Source organism: Pseudophryne corroboree, chromosome 4 (assembly GCF_028390025.1).
Source record: "Pseudophryne corroboree isolate aPseCor3 chromosome 4, aPseCor3.hap2, whole genome shotgun sequence".
Lineage (NCBI taxonomy): Eukaryota > Metazoa > Chordata > Amphibia > Anura > Myobatrachidae > Pseudophryne > Pseudophryne corroboree.
In genome coordinates, this window is record NC_086447.1 from 271,346,465 (window position 1) to 271,368,741 (window position 22,277).

The following is a 22,277-nucleotide window of genomic DNA, read 5'->3' on the forward strand; positions in this document are numbered from 1 at the left end:
AAGAATTTGGGCATTAGAACAGATGATCCCGGACAGGCGCGGTACTTCCGCCACACTTCCGGTGTATGAAAAGTCCGTATGCGCATGCGCGCCGTCTTAGTACAGTTCCCCGCTTCCGGTTGCGCTTGTGTAGCGGCGTGACGACATCTTTGTGTGTTCGGCTGCATACATTTCCTTCTCCATCTTATTGGTTACTCCTGGCACATGATTTCTCAGTCCCGGAATTGACATGTAGTGGAACGCACGGGTGGACCGCATCACGTGACCCGGATACTCGGCTTTGCTTTGTTGTCATGGAGACGTTCTCCATGTTTTCTTATGGTTTTTCTTAGAAGCATACATTGACCGGACATGGTCCCCAAAGAGATATAAATAAAGATATGTTTAGAGAATTTCTATTTACAGCGTTTTGCACTTGTAAAACGGATATCATACTCATGAAGATTTTATGTTTATGTTATTGGTCGACATTACGTACATACTTATGTATAATAGGCTACATACTATGTATTATATTTGATATTCAGACAATAATTAAGGGAAGAATTGTATGTCTTTTAGGGGATAGACAGATAATGATTAAGAGAATATATATTAATATAGTCATATAAAAATGCATATATATATATATATTTGTGTGCTAATACACACATACAAGGAACTGTATATAAGGGTATACATAAAAAGAAAAATATATAAAAGGAAGAAGAAAGGTAAGTGAAAGGGGGGGGGGGAGTTTTATGAGAAAGACTCAATTTCGTTAAAAAGTGAACTAGTGGTGTGGAATTTTTTATTATATAAAAAATAATAATAAATAAAATAAAAATTATTATAATAATAAAAATTATTGCGTGATATTTGCTGAGTGCTGTGTCTGCCATTTAGTTGAAGGTGCCAATGAACTAGGAATTGGTGTCTAATAAAGTGCAGTTGCCTTAATTAAGTGGCCTGTTTGGTGAGGTACTATTGCCTTAGTGCATGCTTGGATATACCGTGATCCTAATGTACTACGAAAAGGATTATTACGTATTTATGAGGCTTATACCTACATTATGTGATCAAGTGTTCTATAAACATCCGTCGCGATTGGACATTAGGAGGTTGCCTTTTACTTTCAGTACAGTACCTAATATTCCCAATAGGTCGCCCCTTTTGGTACTAGTCAGGCCCAACACTGCTTTGCTTCCAAGTTCGGTTGAGATTGGGCCTTTCCAGTGTGGTTTGACTGTATTTCTTTCGTACGCAACAATAATGCCAACACGATATGTAATATAATTTTATTTTCCATTATCAGTGAGGTGCTACATATATAGATGTGAAATAGTGAGGAGTGCAGAGGAAAGTTCTAGATATTTTCAGAAAATCTTCAACGACACCTTTACAGAAACGGAGCGAAAATATCTAGAACTTTTCTGTAAAGGTGTCGTTGAAGATTTTCTGAAAATATCTAGAACTTTCCTCTGCACTCCTCACTATTTCACATCTATGTATGTAGCACCTCACTGATAATGGAAAATAAAATTATATTACATATCGTGTTGGCATTATTGTTGCGTACGAAAGAAATACAGTCAAACCACACTGGAAAGGCCCAATCTCAACCGAACTTGGAAGCGAAGCAGTGTTGGGCCTGACTAGTACCAAAAGGGGCGACCCATTGGGAATATTAGGTACTGTACTGAAAGTAAAAGGCAACCTCCTAATGTCCAATCGCGACGGATGTTTATAGAACACTTGATCACATAATGTAGGTATAAGCCTCATAAATACGTAATAATCCTTTTCGTAGTACATTAGGATCACGGTATATCCAAGCATGCACTAAGGCAATAGTACCTCACCAAACAGGCTACTTAATTAAGGCAACTGCACTTTATTAGATCACCAATTCCTAGTTCATTGGCACCTTCAACTAAATGGCAGACACAGCACTCAGCAAATATCACGCAATAATTTTTATTATTATAATAATTTTTATTTTATTTATTATTATTTTTTATATAATAAAAAATTCCACACCACTAGTTCACTTTTTAACGAAATTGAGTCTTTCTCATAAAACTCCCCCCCCCCTTTCACTTACCTTTCTTCCTCCTTTTATATATTTTTCTTTTTATGTATACCCTTATATACAGTTCCTTGTATGTGTGTATTAGCACACAAATATATATATATATGCATTTTTATATGACTATATTAATATATATTCTCTTAATCATTATCTGTCTATCCCCTAAAAGACATACAATTCTTCCCTTAATTATTGTCTGAATAGCAAATATAATACATAGTATATAGCCTATTATACATAAGTATGTACGTAATGTCGACCAATAACATAAACATAAAATCTTCATGAGTATGATATCCGTTTTACAAGTGCAAAACGCTGTAAATAGAAATTCTCTAAACATATCTTTATTTATATTTCTTTGGGGACCATGTCCGGGCAATGTATGCTTCTAAGAAAAACCATAAGAAAACATGGAGAACGTCTCCATGACAACAAAGCAAAGCCGAGTATCCGGGTCACGTGATGCGGTCCACCCGTGCGTTCCACTACATGTCAATTCCGGGACTGAGAAATCATGTGCCAGGAGTAACCAATAAGATGGAGAAGGAAATGTATGCAGCCGAACACACAAAGATGTCGTCACGCCGCTACACAAGCGCAACCGGAAGCGGGGAACTGTACTAAGACGGCGCGCATGCGCATATGGACTTTTCATACACCGGAAGTGTGGCGGAAGTACCGCGCCTGTCCGGGATCATCTGTTCTAATGCCCAAATTCTTTTATTTACTAATCTACACTGTTTATGTCATGCTGCATTTAATAATGGCAGCTACCAATAAGGAATACAATTATGCTGCAGCAAGTAGAAACTTTCTAATGAATATGTATTAACCTAGACAGGATGTGATGTCATCACTTAACTCCCAATTAGGGGGTATATATAGGAGCTCAACTATACCTTGTCACTTACCCCATGAAGAAGTCTTGGAGACGAAACGCATTGGGCCTTCACCCAGAGACCTCCTGCTATATCAGTTAAGACTATATATGCTATTATTCCACATTTTAAATTAGCTTATTTGCACAGACAATTCGCACTTTAATTGAGGATTTAACATATGTCCATTCCCTTTTTTATAAAAAAAAAGTTTTTTTTTTAGAACCATATTTTATGTAAAGGACTCTCAATTTTTAACTTTTACAAAAAATTGTCTCTCTCATTTGTATTGTACTTTAATTCATTCTTAATGTTGTGAAATAAATTGATATTATATATTTTTCTATATCTTTTATATATTTATTACATTTGGTCACATACAAACACCTCAGGTCGCTTATACCCCTATCTGGTATTCCTATCCTTTGTTTTGCTGCAACTTACCATTGCCGTTTCCTTAGGGGGCAGCTGACGCCCAAACAATTGGGAGTGTTTTTATAATTGGGAGTCTCTGGTATCACAAGTGGCGCAGCATTCTCTTGCAATCATATATATATATATATATATATATATATATAAATGTCCAAAGGCGGAAATAAACGGCACTCACAGGGTATATCATATCAAAAAACTGGTATATTGATGTGACGTTTCGGAGCACCAGCCCCTTCTTCCAGACAACACCAGAATAAACACATAAGTGTAACTTACCCCATTAAATACCTCCGCTGCCCGTCCACGCCGTCCTCACCTGCCAGACGCGCCCAGAGCCGCAGGTCCGCTTCTGGTGACAAACTTCCGGGTGCGGGCTTCCGGGCGTTGTCATAGTAACGACGCTGCTTGCGCTCCACAGCCCGATAAATTCATTATGAGGGGGTATGACCGCAATACATTACTAGCACAGAAGGAGCAGGTCCTTAAGATCTCGAGACCCCAATTATTAGAATCATCTAGGCGTGATAACAAACATGTTATACCATGGGTAAGTACATACACGGTGGCTAGCCCTATTATTAATCAGGCCACTAAGGCACTTTGGCCTATAATAAAATATGATAAAGAGCTGATTTGCTTTAAAGAAGGTAGACCCATGGCTGCCTTTAAAAGAGGCCGTAATTTACGTGACAGACTCGTCATAACGGATATCTCTGGTCGGGGAGTCCCAAGACCCCCCAATGTATATACCAAGCCGCCTGGTTGCTACAGTTGCCACGATTGTGTTACGTGTCAATACATAATGCCTTGCAAAAGTTTTAAGCACCCTAGCTCTAATAAAATATTTGATATCCGCCATGTACTTACATGTAAAACTACTCATGTAGTGTATGTCATTTACTGTCCCTGTGGTTTGTACTACGTGGGACAAACAATACGCAAATTCAGGGACCGGATGGCCCTCCACCGCTCTAGTATTGATCTATCTATAGCGGGGAGATCCATAGACCAGCCAGTGGCGCGCCACTTTAAAATGAAAGGTCACTGACTATCTGATCTTAGATATTTTATTATAGATCATATAACAGAATACCTTCGGGGCGGTGACCGTGGTAAGGCATTACTTCTGGCTGAGTCACGATGGATCTTCAGGCTTAATACTATGGTGCCCTATGGGCTTAACGAGAAAATTAGCTGGAATAGCATCATGTGATGTTTAATATAAATCTCTATGATTGTGCACTAGACACTGCTGCTATTTTGTTATTTTGTAGTTATCCATATTGTGTCTCCAGTCATGTATATATATACTTTGGTTTATGTACATGTTTTTTCATTATTGTATATTTGTGGGTGTGTTGCTAAGTCACCCTATTCTCCCCTATCCTTGCAGGCCGTCCTGTGGCCGGGTTGCCATGGTGATCTCCGGGCTGTGGAGCGCAAGCAGCGTCGTTACTATGACAATGCTCGGAAGCCCGCACCCGGAAGTGTGTCACCAGAAGCGGACCTGCGGCTCTGGGCGCGTCTGTGAGGTGAGGACGGCGTGGACGGGCAGCGGAGGTATTTAATGGGGTAAGTTACACTTATGTGTTTATTCTGGTGTTGTCTGGAAGAAGGGGCTGGTGCTCCGAAACGTCACATCAATATACCAGTTTTTTTATATGATATACCCTGTGAGTGCCGTTTATTTCCGCCTTTGGACATTTGTGTGATCAAGAATTCAGGCACCGGGGGAAGCTGGACAGTGAGCTGATTGAGTGCCGACTGAATTGGATATATATATATATATATATATATATATATATATATATATATATATAATAGTGCCTTGCTAAAGTATTCACCCCCCTTGGATTTTTACCTATTTTGTTTGTTTGTGATGGATCTGCACAAAATAGTCTAAGTTGGTGAAGTGAAATGAGAAAAATGTATATAAAAGGGATTTTTTATAAATAAAAATCTGAAAATTGGCATGTGCATATGTATTCACCCCCTTTGCTATGAAGCCCCTAAAAAGTTCTGGTGCAACCAATTACCTTCAGAAGTCACATAATTAGTGAAATGAAGTCCACCTGTGTGCAATCTGTCACATGATCTGTCAGTATAAACACACCTTTTCTGAATGGCCCCAGAGGCTGCAACACCACTAAGCAAGAGGCATCACACCATGAAGACCAAGGAGCTCTCCAAACAAGCCAGGGACAAAGTTGTTGAAAGGTACAAGTCAGGTTTGGGTTATAAAAAAATATCCAAATCTTTGATGATCCCCCAGAGCACCATCAAATCCATCATCTTCAAATGACAAGAACATGCCAAGAGAGGGCCGGCCACCAAAACTCACAGACCGGGCAAGGAGGGCATTAATCAGAGAGGCATCACAGAGACCAAAGGTAACCCTGAAGGAGCTGCAGAGTTCCACAGCAGAGACTGGTGTATCTGCGTATGTGACCACAATAAGCCGTACCTCCATACAGCTGGGATTTATGGAAGAGTGGCCAGAAAAAAACCTTTACTTAGTGTTAAAAATAAGAAGGCATGTTTTGAGTTTGCCAAAAGGCATGTGGACGACTCCCCAAATGTATGGAGGAAGGTGCTCTGGTCAGATGAGACTAAAATTTAACTTTTTGGCCACCAAGGAAAACGCTATGTCTGGCACAAACCCAACACATCCCATCACCCCAGGAACACCATCCCCCAGTGAAAACATGGTGGCGGCAGCAGCATGCTGTGGGGATGTTTTTCAGCAGCAGGGACTGGAAACTGTTTCGAGAGGAGGGAAAGATGTATGGTGCTAAATACAGGGATATTCTTGAGCAAAACCTGTTTCAGTCTGCCTGTGAGTTGAGACTGGGAAGGAGGTTCACCTTCCAGCAGGACAATGACCCAAAGCATGCTGCTAAAGCAACACTCAAGTGGTTTAAGGGGAAACATCTAAATGTTTTGGAATGGCCTAATCAAAGCCCAGATCTCAATCTAATTGAGAATCTGTGGTCAGACTTGAAGATTGCTGTTCACAAGCAGAAACCATCCAACATGAAGGAGCTGGAGCAGTTTTGCCTTAAGGAATGGGAAAAAATCCCAGTGGCAAAATGTGGCAAGCATCATAGAGACTTATCCAAAGCGACTTGCAGCTGTAATTGCCACAAAAAGTGGCTCTACAAAGTACTGACTTTAGGGGTGTAAATAGTTATGCATTCTGAAGTTTTCTGTTATTTTGTCTTATTTGTTGTTTGCTTCACAATAAAAAAAAAGCATCTTCAAAGTTGTAGGCATGTTCTGTGAATGGAATGATGCTAACCTTCAAACAAGCAAGGCACTGTGTATATATATATATATATATATATATATATATATATATAGTCCAGAAATGGCAGCAATAAATCATGTAGCAATGTCTCCCAACCCACGGCACTCCCACTCTTGCAGAGCAAATAAACAGGCAACAGCAGGCCCACTGGGACAGAGTTTTATTTTCTCTATCAGGCATTGGGGGGGGGGGGGGGGGGGGGTAGGGTAGGGGCACCAACATTCATCCATACCTCCCAACTTGATGGCCAGGGAAGGAGGGACATCTGCGCGTGCCCGGCCGAAAAGGGAAAGTGGCCAATGAGGAAGGGACGTAGCTTCACGGGAGGGCCGGCGATCATGAGCAACGTACCTGGTTTTGTCACTGTGAGCTGCTGGCATGCCCCCTCTCCTTCTGAAGCACCACTGTACAGATTGTGTGTTACTGTATATATGTAATTATGCTTATGCAGACATCAATCTGATTTCAGATGGATCTCTTGTACAGGTATAGGAGTAGGGTTAGAACACACTGATGGTGATGACAGCTATTTTATCAAGCCTATGGATAGGGGCAGAGTGGTCACATATGTGTGAGCACTGGCAATTATTTCCATTACACTTATACTGCATGTATAAAGCAACAGCACTGATGGGAAGAGAAAGTGTAGGTATTGTGGAATTTACTGATGATTGCTTTGCACATTCCCTAATTTCTGTGCAATGTTCAAATAAATTTCTCTAGCCACTGCCACCCCCCGATTTCATAGATTTTAATATGTGTCAGTGAGGTGCAGGGAAGCTCAGGCAGAGGCGTAACTCGGGTTTTTCGGAGCCCAGGGCAAGATGGAAAATGGCGCCCCCCTCCCCCCCCAAAAAAAACACACACCAAAAGAAGCATGTGCGGAAAAATGGGCGTGGCCACACTCCAGAAGGGGTGTGGCCACTGAAAATGGCCCACAGTGCAAGTTACATTGCCCCACACAGCCAGTTACATGCCCCACAGTGCCAGATACAATGCCCCACAGTGCCAGATACATGCCCCACAGTGCCAGATACATGCCCCACAGTGGCAGTTACAATGCCCCACAGTGCCGGAAACATGCCCCACAGTGCCAGTTACATTGCCCCACAGTGCCAGTTACATTGCCCCACAGTGCCAGATACATGCCCCACAGTGCCAGTTACATTGACCCACAGTGCCAGATACAATGCCCCACAGTGTAGTTACATGCCCCGCAGTTACAATGCCCCACAGTGCCGGATACATGCCCCACAGTGCCAGTTACATTGCCCCACAGTGCTAGATACATGCCCCACAGTGCCAGATACATGCCCCACAGTGCCAGTTACATTGTCCCACAGTGCCAGTTACATTGTCCCACAGTGCATTACATGCCCCACAGTGCCAGATACATGCCCCACAGTGCCAGTTACATTGCCCCACAGTGCCAGATACATGCCCCACAGTGCCAGTTACAATGCCCCACAGTGCCAGTTACAATGCCCCACAGTGCCGGATACATGTCCCACAGTGCAAGTTACATTGCCCCACAGTGCCAGTTACATTGCCCCACAGTGCCAGATACATGCCCCACAGTGCCAGATACATGCCCCACAGTGCCAGATACATGCCCGACAGTGCCAGATACAAGACTCTCCCCCCCCCCCCGTCAGTCACTCACCTCTGCGGCGCTTCCCTTTGCCATGTGAGGGGAGGAGAGCGCAGTGCAGCGCCTCTCCTGCCCCTCAGCGCTCCAGGTCTCCGGTGGCGGCTATGTGGCGCCGGTTCGCTAGCCAATCAGAGCTCGCGGACCGGCAGCCAATCAGGAGCCGGTCCGCAAGCTCTGATTGGCTAACGCCGCCGGAGACCGGACACACGCAGTGCTGCTGGCAGCGCTGCTAGTGCTGGCAGTGGCGGTGAGGGGAGGGAAAAACGCTGCGCTCTCCTTCCCTCACATTTCGGCGTGACGGGGGCGAGTGGGGCATGATGCCCTGGCCGCCGGCGGCGCCCCCCTCTCCTGGGCCTGCCAAGGCGCCCAGGGCACGTGCCCCACTCGCCCTACCCTAGTTACGCCTCTGAGCTCAGGTGTGTACATATGTCCACTATACTTTGCATGGAGTCTCTATATTACTGACAATGATTCTGGCTACTGTTACACACTCCCCAAACTTATTAAACACTGTCCATTCCTTTCATAACAAAGAAACTGAATTTTATTATGTTCCATTTTTGCGTTAACAAACACATTCCTAGCAGTTCTAGTGCCTGTCTCTCTACTCCTTTACTTGTGTTTCATTCCTGAAGCAGAGTGGATATGAAAACATGGGCAGAACAAGTCATTCTTGCCAACATTTCAAATCTATTTCCAGGAACACTTTGCTGTGGACAGGCACATGTGTGCATTTTGTGCAGAACACTCCATGCAGTTATAGAACCTACATCTACCCAACATGATCTCACCACTAGGCATAAGCATAATACAATTCTGTCACTCTCAGCAGATACAGGACACTACGCCCACAGTGTGACCTGATCTCTATTATACCCCTTTCACATCGCACTAAAAACCCGGTATCGACACGGCATATTGCCGTGTCGAAACGGGTCAGTGTGCGATGTGAAAGCTCCTTTTCAGAATTAGCGGGTCGCCTGACCCGGTAATTCAACTCGGTAAAAAAGAAGGGTTATTACCGGGTTGATTACCGGGTCAGGCGCAGTGTGAATGGGAGCCGTTCCGATGCGACACGGCTCCCATTCACAGCATAGGGAGAGGCGGCGCAGGAGATGAGCTCATCTCCCAGCGCCGCCTCCACCCCCGCCCCTGCTGCGCCCTCCGCTGCTATGGCAACTTATCCGGTATATTGCCGGGTCGGAAAGCCAGTAACGGAGCGCAAATGCCGGATCCCACCCGGTATGTACACGTTTCTCTTACCGGGTAGGATCCGGCATTTGCCATCTGAATGCAGCATTAGATTCTATATAGATGCAGGACACCGCATTCAAGCCAACCCCTCAGCATGACCACTGTTACTAATTTCTATACAGACTAGGACACCACTCCCCTCCTCGCCCCACAGCATGACCTGACCACTATTACTTTCTATACTTTCTATACAGACGTAGAACACTGCTCCCCTCCTCACCCCACAGCATGACCTGACCACTATTACTTTCTATACAGACGCAGGACACCGCTCCCCTCCTCGTCCCACAACATGACCTGACCACTATTACTACTTTCTATGCAGATGCAGGACACCGCTCCCCTCCTTACCCCACAACATGACCTGACTACTATTACTTTCTATACAGACGTAGGACACCACTCCCCTCCTCACCCCACAGCATGACCTGACCACTATTACTTTCTATACAGACGTAGGACACTGCTCCCCTCCTCACCCCACAACATGACCTGACCACTATTACTTTCTATACAGACGTAGGACACCGCTCCCCTCCTCGTCCCACAACATGATCTGACCACTATTACTTTCTATACAGACGCAGGACACCACTCCCCTCCTCATCCCACAGCATGACCTGACCACTATTACTTTCTATACAGACGTAAGACACCACTCCCCTCCTCACCCCACAGCATGATCTGACGACTATTACTTTCTATACAGACGTAGGACACCACTCCCCTCCTCACCCCACAGCATGATCTGACCACTATTACTTTCTATATAGACGTAGTACACTGCTACCCCACCTCACCCCACAGCATGACCTGACCACTATTACTTCTATACAGATGCAGGACAACGCTCCCCTCCTCACCCCACAATATGACCTGATGACTATTACTTTCTATACAGACGTAGGACACCACTCCCCTCCTCACCCCACAGCATGACCTGACCACTATTACTTTCTATACAGACGTAGGACACTGCTCCCCTCCTCACCCCACAACATGACCTGATCACTATTACTTTCTATACAGACGTAGGACCGCTCCCCTCCTCGTCCCACAACATGACCTGACCACTGTTACTTTCTATACAGACGTAGGACACCGCTCCCCTCCTCACCCCACAACATGACCTGACCACTATTACTTTCTATACAGATGCAGGACAACGCTCCCCTCCTCACCCCACAATATGACCTGACGACTATTACTTTCTATACAGACGTAGGACACCACTCCCCTCCTCACCCCACAGCATGACCTGACCACTATTACTTTCTATACAGACTAGGACACCACTCCCCTCCTCACCCCACAGCATGACCTGACCACTATTACTTTCTATACAGACGTAGGGCACTGCTCCCCTCCTCACCTCACAACATGACCTGACCACTATTACTTTCTATACAGACGTAGGACACCGCTCCCCTCCTCGTCCCACAACATGACCTGACCACTGTTAATTTCTATACAGATGCAGGACACCACTCCCCTCCTCATCCCACAGCATGACCTGACCACTATTACTTTCTACGCAGATGCAGGACAACGCTCCCCTTCTCACCCCACAGCATGCCCTGACGACTATTACTTTCTATACAGACGTAGGACACCACTCCCCTCCTCACCCCACAGCATGATCTGACCACTATTACTTTCTATACAGACGTAGTACACTGCTACCCCACCTCACCCCACAACATGACCTGACCACTGTTACTTTCTATACAGATGCAGGACACCACTCCCCTCCTCGCCCTACAGCATGACCTGACCACTATTACTTTCTATACAGATGCAGGACACTGCTCCCCTCCTCACCCCACAGCATGACCTGACCGCTATTATTACTTTCTGTACAGACGCAGGACACCACTCCCCTCCTCACCCCACAGCATGACATGACCACTATTACTTTCTATACAGATGCAGGACACTGCTCCCCTCCTCACCCCACAGCATGACCTGACCGCTATTACTACTTTCTGTACAGACGCAGGACACCGCTCCCCTCCTCACCCCACAGCATGACCTGACCACTATTACTTTCTATACTGATGCATGACACTGCTCCCCTCCTCACCCCACAACATGAACTGACCACTATTACTTTCTATATAGATGCAGGACACCGCTCCCCTCCTCACCCCACAGCATGACCTGACCACTATTACTTTCTATACAGACACAGGACACCACTCCCCTCCTCGCCCCACAGCATGTCCTGACCACTATTACTACTTTCTATACAGATGCAGGACACCGCCCCCTTCCTCACCCCACAACATGACCTGACTACTATTACTTTCTATATAGATGCAGGACACCGCTCCCCTCCTCACCCCACAGCATGTCCTGACCACTATTACTACTTTCTATACAGATGCAGGACACCGCCCCCTTCCTCACCCCACAACATGACCTGACTACTATTACTTTCTATATAGATGCAGGACACCGCTCCCCTCCTCACCCCACAGCATGACCTGACCACTATTACTTTCTATACAGACGCAGGACACCACTCCCCTCCTCACCCCACAGCATGACCTGACCACCAGAGGCGTAACTAGGGTTTTTGGAGCCCAGGGCAAGATCAATAATGGCGCCCCCCCCCCCCCCCCCCAAAAAAAAAGCAAACAAAAAAAAACAATTTTTTTAATAAAAATAAATAAATAAAATGATAATAATAAAAAAAAAAATACAAAAGGAAAGTATGTGCAGACGCCACCGGTGTCACTGCATATAAAGATGTCAGGGTGTGTATGTACAGATGTAGGTGCAGTGGTTGAAGTTGAATTTTTGAAGGCGGAATGAAAGAGTGCAGATAGCAATTATGCGCGCGCCGAAGGCGCGCGCGCTCCGGAAAAGGGGCGCGGTCACTCAAAAGGGGCGTGTCCTTCAGTGTAGTAGGACCCCTTATACTATCTAGTACTGGTGCCCCTTTCACATTATAGCACACGGTATGAGCCGAAATTCACATTACCCCACACGGCATGAGCCGAAATTCACATTATAGCACACAGTATGAGCCGAAATTCACATTACCCCACATGGTATGAGCCAAAATTCACATTATAGCACACGGTATGAGCCGAAATTCACATTATAGCACACGGTATGAGCCGAAATTCACATTATAGCACACGGTATGAGCCAAAATTCACATTACTCCACATGGTATGAGCCAAAATTCACATTACCCCACATGGTATGAGCCGAAATTCACATTACAGCACACAGTATGAGCCGAAATTCACATTAAAGCACACGGAATGAGCCAAAATTCACATTACCCCACATAGTATGAGCCGAAATTCACATTATAGCACACGGTATGAGCCAAAATTCACGTTACAGCACATGATATGAGCCAAAATTCCCATTATAGAGTTAGGGGATCCTACCCCCAGAATTAACATGGCCTGTGGGGCACTATGATGAGGGGAGCCCACCACCTTAATAGACTAATTGCAGAGTTTAGCAGCGGAAGGGCTGCAGCGGTTTCTCACCCCAAGCTGCGGCGCTTCTGCCACCTCCGACACTCCACATCTTCGGCACCACCCGGGATGCAGAGCACCGCACCGGGTATGCACCTTTTTCAGTGTGGTCTGCTGCGCTCCGAAGGGGTTCTTGTTTCATGCTGCAGGATCCCGATCTGCGCCTTCCTCCCCGCTGTTACTGTCACGGTAAGCATTAGTATCGTTTACCGCAGAGGCCATTTTCTGAGGCATATGTGTTAAACCTCAGGAACTGAGATGCCCTTCTCACCATACAGCTGTGTGGCCGAGCCGGGCGGGGGGACAGCCAGCAGCAGCATGCCGGATATCAGCAGCAGAGGGTGCGGGCTGTACATACTTGAGGCAGCTGGATATTCAACAGTGCTGAAAGCCTCCGGAGCCCGCACCCCCGGAGCTGCAGTACACCGGCAGAGGACACCCATCCCCCGAACCCTGCGTAGCCCAAAGCCCGAGATCAGCAGCATGTTGAACGCGGAAGCAGAAGCTGCTTATTGCCGGTCAACATGCTGCTGATCTCCGGCTTTGGGCTCCGCACGTGCCTTACAGCCCCCACCCTGGGCTGCTGATATCCGGCATGCTGCCCCTGCTGCTGGCTTTCCACCCACCCGGCTCGCCCACCCAGCTGGATGGTGAGTGAGAAGGGCATCTCAGTGCCCGTGGTTTAATACATATCTCTCTTCGGTAAATGGCCATTAGTACATCCCACACACACTGATTACACACACACAGACTGGCCACCCCCAAATCCTACACACACCCACTCAGACTACACACACACATTCTCATACTTTCCTCTCCCCCACACACACACTGGACTGCAAAAATTTACACACACTGACACTGTTACACACACACACACACACACACTCACTGTCCCACACACACAATTAACACAAACGCACACTGTCCCACACACCAGTGGCGTGCGGTGAGGTCAGTGACGTGCGGTGAGGCACTACAGCCATAATGTCTGCCGAATCCTGCCGATGACCCCTACCGCCACCGAGCCAATGCCCGCCACTGCCTCTGAGCCGATGCCCGCTGCCACCACCAATGGCTTACAAACTCGCCCACCATCAACTGACCCAGCCCTCCGCCACTAATTTGCAACTCAGTCCAAAGCCGCCAATGCCCGCTGCATGCCTGCTCATCATACTTGTGATATATTGTACATTTTTATAGAAAAAAATAATAATTTGTGTTTGGGACTGGGAAGGGAGTGGGAGGAGGACATGAATGCAATTTTGTTGTCCAGGGCTTCCATTAACTTAATGGAGAATGGGTTAAAAATGTAAAAAAAAACTGCGTGAGGTCCCCCCTCCTAAGTATAACCAGCCTCGGGCTCTTTGAGCCGGTCCTGGTTGTTTAAATACTGGGAAAAAATTGGACAGGGGTTCCCCGTATTTAGACAACCAGCATCGGGCTCTTAGTCCGGTCCTGGTTCCAAAAATACGGGGGACAAAAGATGTAGGGGTCCCCCCGTATTTTTAAAACCAGCACCAGGCTCCACTAGCCAGGGACATAATGCCACAGCCGGGGGACACATTTATGTAGGTCCCTGCGGCCGTGGCATTACCCCCCCCCAACTAGTCACCACTGGCCGGGGTTCCCTGGAGGAGTGGGGACCCCTTAAATCAAGGGGTCACCCCCCCTCCAGGCACCCAAGGGCCAGGGGTGAAGCCCGAGGCTGTCCCCCCCATCCGTGGGCTGTGGATGGGAGGCTGATAGCCATGTAAGTAAAAAAAGAATATTGTTTTTTGTTGTGGAACTACAAGGCCCAGAAAGCCTCCCCCGCTTGCTGGTACTTGGAGAACCTCAAGTACCAACATGCAGGGAAATAACGGGCCCGCCGGTACCTGTAGTTCTACAACAGAAAAAATACCCAAATAAAAACACAACTCACACACCGTGACAGTAAAAATTTATTAAAACACACTGACACACTCACACATACTTACCTATATCCCACGCCGGTCACGTCCACTTGTCCAGTAGAATCCAATAGGGGTAGCTGTAAAAATGAGAGACAGATTACTTACCTACATCCCACGCCGGTCACGTCCACTTGTCCAGTAGAATCCAGTAGGGGAATCTGTAAAAATGAGAGACAGATTACTTACCTACATCCCACGCCGGTCACGTCCACTTGTCCAGTAGAATCCAGTAGGGGAATCTGTAAAAATGAGAGACAGATTACTTACCTACATCCCACGCCGGTCACGTCCACTTGTCCAGTAGAATCCAATAGGGGTACCTGTAAAAATGAGAGACAGATTACTTACCTACATCCCACGCTGGTCACGTCCACTTGTCCAGTAGAATCCAGTAGGGGAATCTGTAAAAATGAGAGACAGATTACTTACCTACATCCCACGCCGGTCACGTCCACTTGTCCAGTAGAATCCAATAGGGGTACCTGTAAAAATGAGAGACAGATTACTTACCTACATCCCACGCCGGTCACGTCCACTTGTCCAGTAGAATCCAATAGGGGTACCTGTAAAAATGAGAGACAGATTACTTACCTACATCCCACGCCGATCACGTCCACTTGTCTAGTAGAATCCAATAGGGGTACCTGTAAAAATGAGAGACAGATTACTTACCTACATCCCACGCCGATCACGTCCACTTGTCCAGTAGAATTCAATAGGGGTACCTGTAAAAATGAGAGACAGATTACTTACCTACATCCCACGCCGATCACGTCCACTTGTCTAGTAGAATCCAATAGGGGTACCTGTAAAAATGAGAGACAGATTACTTACCTACATCCCACGCCGATCACGTCCACTTGTCCAGTAGAATTCAATAGGGGTACCTGTAAAAATGAGAGACAGATTACTTACCTACATCCCACGCCGGTCACATCCACTTGTCCAGTAGAATCCAGTATGGGAATCTGTAAAAATGAGAGACAGATTACTTACCTACATCCCACGCCGGTCACGTCCACTTGTCCAGTAGAATCCAATAGGGGTACCTGTAAAAATGAAAATGATACTTACAAACTTCAATCCACAGGAGGAGAGAGAGAGAGAGAGAGATGGGGAGGAGGAGGAGGGGGGGGTGGGAGAGAGAGAGACTAACCTGCTGCTGCTGCTGGGGAGACCACACACTGCAGGGCCACGACGGGAGGACGGAGCCGGCGGAGGAGGGGGAGAGCTGCACACCGCCGCTCCTGTCAGCGGCAGCGGAGGAGGACGGGGCGCACACTACAGACGCCAATAACCGCCGGGACAATTAACACACACACACAATTAACACACACGCACACTGTCACACACACACACACACACAATTAACACACACGCACACTGTCCCACACACACATACAATTAACACACACGCACGCACACTGTCCCACACACAGAAATAACACACACGCACACTGTCCCACACACACACACACACACACACAATTAACACACACGCACACTGTCCCACACACACACACAATTAACACCACACAATTAACACACATTCACACTGTCCCACACACACAAAAAATTAACACACTCACACTGTCCCACACACACAATTAACACACTCACACAATTAACACACACTCACACTGTCCCACACACACAATTAACACACCCACACAATTAACACACATTCACACTGTCCCACACACACACAATTAACACACATTCACACTGTCCCACACACACACAATTAACACACTCACACAATTAACACACACTCACACACAATAAACACACACACACACTGTCCCGCACCCCCCTCTCCCGACAGAAAAAAATATATAAACATAATTGTAAAGCCCGCTCACCTGTTAAGGCCGCGCACGCGCGCACCTCCGAGGTCGCGGTCGCGCGCGCGCGCGATCGCGTACAGTACAATGTGCAGGGAGGAGGGGGGGGATGAGGGGAGGCTCCTGGCTGCCGCTGCCTGTCCAGTGTGACAGGCACAGCAGCCGGGGAGACAGGGAGAGCGCAGCAGGTAGCGCCGGCGGAATCCCTGTCGCATGGGATGAGCGGGCCGTGCCGGTGGCGCCCCCTCTGTTGGGGCTTCCACGGCGCCCAGGGCACGTGCCCTGCTCGCCCCGTGCTAGATACGCCTCTGCTGACTGCTATTACTACTTTCTATACAGATGCAAGACACCGCTCCCCTCCTCACCCCACAGCATGACCTGACCACTGTTACATTCTATACAGATGCAGGACATAACTCCCCTCCTCACCCCACAGCATGACCTGACCGCTATTACTACTTTCTATACAGATGCAGGACACCGCTCCCCTCCTCACCCCACAGCATGACCTGACCACTGTTACATTCTATACAGATGCAGGACATAACTCCCCTCCTCACCCCACAGCATGTCCTGACCACTATTACTTTCTATACAGACGTAGGACACCACTCCCCTCCTCGCCCCACAGCATGACCTGACCACTATTACTTTCCATATAGATGCAGGACACCGCTCCCCTCCTCACCCCACAGCATGACCTGACCACTATTACTTTCTATACAGACGCAGGACACCACTCCCCTCCTCACCCCACAGCATGACCTGACCTCTGTTACTTTCTATACAGATGCAGGACACTGCTCCCCTCCTTGCCCCGCAGCATGACCTGACCACTATTACTACTTTCTATACAGATGCAGGACACCTATCCCCTCCTCACCCCACAGCATGACCTGACCACTATTACTACTTTCTATACAGATGCAGGACACCACTCCCCTCCTCACCCCACAGCATGACCTGACCACTATTACTACTTTCTTTCTATACAGATGCAGGACACCACTCCCCTCCTCACCCCACATCATCATGACCACTATTACATTCTATACAGACGTAGGACACTGATCTCCTGCTCGCCCCACAGCATGACCACTGTAAAGGCCCGTGTACACTGGCTGATATATAGGCAGTTCTATTGAACAGCCGATATATTGCGGGTCCGTCGGGCAGTGTGTACGAGCGATATGTCTGTGAACTCCGTCATTCACAGACATATCGCGTCGGCCTCGCAGCACTGCCGATGGCCAATATATGTACCGATATATTGGCGCAGCACTGTATGTGTACGGGCAGTCGGCCGACCGCCTGTACACATGCTGCGGCAGCTGGCGGTGATTGACAGCTGAACTGGGCGGGCGTGTGTACAGTTCATGACGTACAGTTCATGACGTCAGTCCCCGACGGATCGGGCAGTGTGTATGTACAGCACACTGCCCGATCCGTCCATAGATATATCTGCCGATCAATTGATCGGCAGATATATCTATCAGTGTGTACCCACGTATACAGATGCAGGACACCACTCCGCTCCCCTCCTCAGACCACAGCATGACCTGACCACTGTTACATTCTATACAGATGCAGGACACCGCTCCCCTCCTCACCCCACAACATGACCACTATTACTGGTATCAGTATGTCATAAAGCGTGTGAGAGAACTGAAGCATCAGGCGGAATCCACCGCAACATGGGGAGAATTTACAAAGTCCACAAAGCTAATGTCTTGGTTAGTAAATGAGCTCAAAATTGAAGAAGCATTGAATATATGCAGGGGCATAGCCAGAACTTTGTGGGCCCCATAGCAACATTTTGAAGGGGCCCCCGTCCCAATGCTTCTAGAGAGACACTTCTCTGCAGCAGTTGTTAATTATATGCCCTATAATAGTGTCCTAGTTCATTTTCTGAACAATAGTAGAGCCTTATTTAATGTTATGCCCCATAGTAGTGCCCTAGTTTCTTTTATGAATCGCAGTAGTGCTTAAGTTCACCCTATGTCACATTTCAGAGCTGCCAGTACAATTATGTCGCACAGTACCCCCAATTCACATTATGATATATAGTGCTCTCCGTTCATATTGTGCCTCATTACAGTGCCCCGGTTCATATTATATAACATCATAATGCCCTCCAGTTCATTTTATACCACACTACAATGAGCAGGTCCAGGGGCATACCTAGATATATTGCAAGTAAAAAGTTTGAAAGGACCCCTAGATACCACCCTATGGGGAAAAATGTATATAACACATGTAACTGTGACAGGGAAGGTGGGCCCCTCTCAGCTCTGGGCCCCATAGCAGCTGCACTGCCTGCACCTATGGTAGCTACACCCTTGAATATATGCATTATATATTAGACTCCATACGGGTGTAGTATGGCTGACCGGCGGTCTCCTGACCGCCGGTCAGCTTACCGACGCCGGGATCCCGGCAGCATACCGATGCCGGGATCCCGGCGGGGAGGGGCGAGTGCAGCCCCTGCTCTCTATGGGTGTCGTGGACACCCACAAGTGGAAATAGCCCCTGTTGGTCAGCATGCCGACCATCGGGATAGTGGGGGTCAGGATGCTGGAGGAGGTCATGTGACCGTCGGTCTCCCGACCGCCGGTCACATGAATACCACCCCTCCATACAGACACTGGACACTACACTGGTCCGACATAACCTGCAAACTGAATGTAATAAATAATTCCATTCTACTGTGCTCTGTATATATTAAGCATTGTAGCCAAATAGCTGTAATATGATCAAATTCAAAATATAATTCTGCTTTACTCTATAAGAACAGTACAGATATAGCATGACCACTGTCCATGATTATAATAGATGACAAGAGTGATGTTCACCCCAACTGCCGCTAATTTCCATGAATAGTTCTAGGCTGAAAAGATGTGCACCAGGGAATGTACCCAGATTTCAACATCTTCCAGCTGCATTACAATATATGTATTTCTACATACCAAATGCAATTATTACAACTTATAGTAAAGGTCTGGAAAATTATAGGGATGAGGAAAATTGGTGGAAAATCCAGGAAATTCTAAAATGAGGGAAAAGTCTAAATCGCCCCTAACTTAGACATAATAAAATTAGAGATGTGTGCCCATCCTGTGTTTTGGTTTTGGAGCTGTATTAACTTCATGTATTGGGTATGGTTTTGCCCAAATCCGCCCACATGTATTTTGGTTTTGGATCTGCATTTTTTTTTTATTGATAAAATCACATCATTTGAATTTGTTTGTTCCTACAGTATTATTAACCTTCTATATTTGGGGGTACTGCACAGGAAATATTCAATGTTAGGCTATGATATTTGAATTACCAAAATACAGTGATAGGAATGGAGAAAGCTTTACTTTCTAATCCATATTCAATTTGCCAGTGTGCCCTGAGTCAGTATTGAGACAAAGGACAAAATGTTGTCCTTAACCTCAATAGCATTAATTTCCGGTCATTTCCAGACAATTTTGACAGCTCACAATATTGCTGACCAACATAGGCCAAAGGCTGGCTAAACTAAGCTACAGAGCAGCAGCACAAACACACGGCAGTTATTTCTGTTGTGCAAATTAGTAATGTATTAGAAATAACTAATCAATCCAACTCACAAGTACTTTTTTATAGAAAACAAACCAACAAGCTTTTCGCTAGCTGCTTTCGGTCGCAGCGCGGCGATTAGGTGAAAAAGCGGCATTTCTGCGCATGCGTATGGTGCGACGTACTTTCACACAAAACTATGCAGTTTCACACAAGGTCTAGCGACGCTTTTCAATCGCACTGCTGATCGGTGAGTGATTGACAGGAAGTGGGTGTTTCTGGGTGGTAACGGGCCGTTTTCGGGGAGTGTGTGTAAAAACGCAGGCGTGCACGATGAAAACACAGGAGTGGCTGGGGAAACGGGTGAGTGGCTGGACGAACGCAGGGCGTGTTTGTGATGTCAAAACAGGAACTAAACAGTCTGAAGTGATCGCTAGCTAGGATTAAGTTTCAAGCTGCTCTGAAACTGCACAATCTTTTTTTGTAGCAGCACTGCAATCCTTTCGTTCGCACTTCTGCTAAGCTAAGATACACTCCCAGAGGGCGGCGGCTTAGCGTTTGCACTGCTGCTAAAAACAGCTAGCGAGCGATCAACTCGGAATGAGGGCCACAGACATTTGCTAAGAATTGTGTGGCATATCATTGCTCAAGAGTAGTAATTAACAAACAGCAAGGAAAAAAAACCTAAACCATGTGTGAAATAGCAACAGCAGACATGGTTGTCCCTTACACAAGTGCACATGCCCCTAGCACATGCCTTTTACCAGTGCCCAATCTGTATCGCCCTCCTGAGGGCCCTGGGCCACTGACGACTGGCACTCTGTGCCCCAATCAATCTGCCTTTTTGTTGAGCAGCTCCCCAAAATCTCCCCAACCATGAAAACAGCTTCAATACCTGCAGGGCACAGTGTCGAATACTTTGGGACACATAGTTAAATATTGAGCAGGTTACAGTGCGGGACACACTGTGTCGGATACAGTGTGGGTCAGATACAGTGCAGGTTGGATTCAGTGTGGGCCGGATACAGGGGGTTATTCAGAGTTGGTTGCAGATTTTGCTATTTTAGCAAACTCTGCGACCACTATATCCACATGCTGGGGGTTGCCCAGCACAGGGCATGGCCGCCCAGCATGCATGACGCTACTCTGTGATGCGGTCTCAATTGAATTGCGATCGCATCGCAAAAAAACTCATAGCAGCTGACCCCCTGCCTACGCACCTTGGCTACGTAGGCAAGGGCACCACCGCTATGATGCAGATCACAGGAAACTAGGCAATGTTATTGGCCAGCCCCGAAAACGGCCATGACATGCTTGCGTTTCTTGATCCACTCCCCTTCAACGCCACATCGCCATCCCCGAATGCCCATCACTTGTCACTCATGATACAAACGCATTCTTTTGGGATGTGATCGCATCATGATAGCTTGTGCACTGCAGCCGCTGCACATGCGCAGATAGCCAAAAATTGCCCATTTGCGATCATCTCTGAATAACCCGCTCAGTGCAGTTTAAAGTGCAGGTTGGATACAGTGCAGGTCGGATATAATGCGGGTCGGATACAGTACGCATTGGATAGAGTGCGGGTCAGATACAGTGCAGGTTGGATATACCTTCTGATGCACCGCTACCCTGCCTATAGCGGAGAAACGCGTCAAGGAATTGCCTCCTCTCCGTAGAATCGACCGCTGACTGAGCTTGTCACCATTCCGCTCCGTGCAGCCTGCATTCTCCTCTCCCACATTCTGCATATCAGGCTTCTCATCACCGCCGGAGACGTCCGGCTGTGCGGCCACAGCTCACCAGTGCACACTGAGCAAGCCTGCAGGGTAGATG

The 22,277-nt window shown here is 47.0% G+C and overlaps 2 pseudogenes; one reads left to right on the top strand and one right to left on the bottom strand.

Moving 5' to 3' along the window:
• Nucleotides 1-1,114: 1,114 nt before the first annotated feature.
• Nucleotides 1,115-1,233, bottom strand: LOC134912253 (5S ribosomal RNA; annotated as a pseudogene).
• A 330-nt stretch (nucleotides 1,234-1,563) lies between these two features.
• LOC134912315 (5S ribosomal RNA) lies at nucleotides 1,564-1,682 on the top strand (annotated as a pseudogene).
• Nucleotides 1,683-22,277: the final 20,595 nt, after the last annotated feature.